Source organism: Myotis davidii, unplaced genomic scaffold (genome assembly GCF_000327345.1).
Source record: "Myotis davidii unplaced genomic scaffold, ASM32734v1 scaffold135, whole genome shotgun sequence".
Taxonomy (NCBI): Eukaryota; Metazoa; Chordata; class Mammalia; order Chiroptera; family Vespertilionidae; genus Myotis; species Myotis davidii.
Window position 1 is genome coordinate 11,845,598 of NW_006289813.1, and position 3,250 is coordinate 11,848,847.

Below are 3,250 nucleotides of genomic sequence, written 5' to 3' on the forward strand. Positions count from 1 at the left end.
GTGTTTTCTTTGCCCCTTTTGTTTCCATACTTTTATTTTAAACACATGTTGTTGTCCTTCTTGGTCAAGCATGAAGAGGTCACCTCTAAACAACTTAATAGATTTGGAGAGGGGAGCTAGAAGGTAGGGGCAGGGAGCCAGCTCTGTCTGGGGCTGGATACCAAGTCTCTGGGCTCGGGGAGTCACAGCAACAGGGAGGAATAGGGCTGCTCCCCCTCCCGGCACCCCTTCAGAGCCAGCAGCTCTCCCTGGCTTTGATTCAAATTTAGACACAGTTGAGAACCTTGAACCCTGCCAGCTAAGCTTCTAAAATAAAAAATAATCCCCTGAAATGGTCATCTGTTATCATCAGTAGCTTCATTAGCTGTGAAATGAGGTAGTTTGCCTCTCTAACCGGGTAATTCATTTTGTGCTCTTTAAAACAGCTCTTTGAGGTGGGTTTTATAAATATTTACTGCAACCATATACCAGGTACTTAGATACTAAAACATTGCTGATCTTATATTTGGTACTAAGAACAAAAATTAATTTAGGAAATATACTAAAAATTGAGAAGTCAGTCATTACCTTTTGAATGGGTCTGTACTCTTATAAGAGAGTCATTGTAGATGAGAATGTTTAGTTTAAAAGCACCCTAGAAAATAATGCTTCAGAAGTGGTTCACCAGTAGTTTTGTGAGGATTGTGTTTCTGGAGCTCGGCCACAGGTCAGTGCTCCAGTACTAAGGAAGGGGAAGGTAAAAGGGCTGTGGGAACTAACCCCCTTAGGAAACTTTTCGAAAAATCTCCTGGTAGCTTCTGCCTGGAGCTGCTGGAGAGGATGATCCATGTGTCCTTTTAGCACACCAGACAGGCAGCCAGCAGCTTCTGCCACTGAAGCAGGCTTGGAACTGGTCCCAGGGCCCCTGATAAATGTTCACAGTTTACTCCTGGTTTTGAGATACCACCTCTGATTCATTTTAGAAATTTTTCTATAATGGTCACAGCCTAAAAGCTTGGAAGATTTGGAGACTGAATTCTAGTGGACTGACATTGAGCTGTAAGAGAGAACAATGACTAAATTGTCTTTGGGTTAGATTAGGAGATTTAGTGTGGTTTTTATGTAGCTATCTTGTCAGCTGTGAAATGCCTTTGAGGTTTTGTTATGTGAGAAGAGTGAACTTCCTCATTTTGGTTTTTGAGGAGAAATGATCAAAAATTTTTGTGGGCTTAATTCTGTGAAACTGGAGAATTAAGTGTGTGCATATGGGAAGTAATAGATTAAAAAAATGACCTGTGTTATATCTGATACTGGCGGTTGGACTTGTGGCTGATAGTACCTAATAGTGAAAGTGTTTTGTCCCTACCCATATATGCAGTTTCTTAAAGGGATGAAAACTATTTGTAATGTTAGTATTGAATAAAGTAATCTGAATGCTTTTATTTAGCACTGTTTACATTTCTAAAAGAACAGTTGGCTATTTAAATGAGTTCTGTTAACAAGTTAGGTTAGCCACTACAGGGGTAAAATATTACTTCTTGGAATGCTGATTTTTGATGTCTTTTTGTAGGGAATGTAAATTTTAAATGACAAGGTCATAGCAATATTTATCTAAACTTGATTTGATTCATTCCACACGTATTTATTGAATGCTTGCCATAAGCAAACACTGTTTGGTGCTGGAGATCAGGCAGTGAGTAGGTGAGCCCTTTGAGGTTGATAGATTCCAACCTGGATGAAAACAGACTCTAGTCCATTGATACTTGGCCTGAAGAATGCAGGGCATAGAGGAACAGTGCGTGCTGGGTTTGGCCAGGGAGAGGGTGCTGCCTCACCGTCCTGTGGCTTCTGATGATTGCTGCGATGCCACAGTTCTTCTGGGGCTGAACGGGGGTCCTATCTCACTGCCTAATCCCCTGCCGATCCTTGGTGCTTCCTCTCTCTTTGAAGTTTCAACCTAGAGACCCAGCAGAGGAAGCAGCTGCTGTAGCTTTTCCAGTAGGTCCAGAGGTTATGATGGTTGTTAGACCTTTCTATGTCTTTCTGTGCTGAAGGTGTAATCATAGTCCAGAGCCACGCTGTCCTCTGGTGGTTCCAGGAGTAACACAGTGCCTTCAGGGTCCCTGCTTGCCTCAACAAAGGGCTAGCAGGGCTTGGGCCAGTGGGAGCACCTTCTAGTCCAGCCAGTTCGCCAGCAGTATCCCTTCATTCCCAGAAGGCAAAGTCAGAATACTCTTACTGTGTAATATTTGTTAGGACAGTTGCAGACTTTGAGATCCAAGTTAATACCTATTTCAGATAGGTGTATTATCAGTGTATCTTACTGGTGGAAGACGCCACTGCAATCAGGAGGCCTGTGTGTCCCACTTGGCACCTTCCTGCTCTGGAAATGTGGGCGTGCTGCGCCCCCATCATTAATTTCTCCTAAAATATGGGAAGGAGGGAGTGCTAGACGACCTCTCATGTCATGAGCCAGTCTACAGACATGTGAGAAAATGGACACTGTCATGCGGATTGGGTAGCGTCTGCAGACAGGCAGCACAGGCCCCCTTCACGCCTTTCCTTTTCCTGGTACATCCAGGGTGCTGAGGGTAGGGGTCCTGGGAAGCTGAAGAGGACTGTCTTAGGTTGTTATTTCAGATACATACAACTTAAGAAAACAGTGACAGGACGTTCTGCTCTGCAAGTGCAGACCTGCATGACATTTGGAATGCCTGTTGACAAGATGATTTAATGTATTATATTTGTGGGATGTGGATATAATTTTAGCATATTAGCTTTAGTATTCTTCTTCCATGACTCTGGGCCAATTGTTTAATTATTCTAGGGTCATATTTTATTTTTGTCTCTAAATTTCTGATAACTACTGTTGTTATCAGACCAGGACTAAGAGGTGTAGGAGACCATGTGCCCTTAGTGCAGTGATGACAAACCTATGACACGCGTGTCAGAGGTGACACGCGAACTCATTTTTTTGGTTGATTTTTCTTTGTCAAATGGCATTTAAATATACAAAATAAATATCAAAAAATATTTACTTTGTTTTACTATGGTTGCAAATATCAAAAAATTTCTAAATGTGACACAGCACCAGAGTTAAGTTAGGGTTTTTCAAAATGCTGACATGCCGAGCTCAAAAGGTTCACCATCACTGCCTTAGTGCTTCAAGTGCCCTAACTTCTCACCCAGGGTGGCAGCTGGTCCCCCAGCACAAGATGTTCTCAGGAAGAGCCCAGTGCTTCTCCCAGGCAGCTCTCTCCAGTGATGTCAT

The 3,250-nt window shown here is 42.8% G+C and overlaps 1 protein-coding gene across 1 annotated transcript in view; it reads left to right on the forward strand.

Moving 5' to 3' along the window:
• The first annotated feature begins 355 nt into the window (after positions 1 to 355).
• Positions 356 to 3,250, forward strand: part of PAPD7 (PAP associated domain containing 7) — a 27,016-nt gene continuing 24,121 nt past the window's right edge. Inside the window, exon 1 of the mRNA XM_015563123.1 lies at positions 356 to 366. The gene's annotated coding sequence lies outside the window, so the exon portion shown is untranslated. The remainder of the gene's footprint in view (positions 367 to 3,250) is intronic.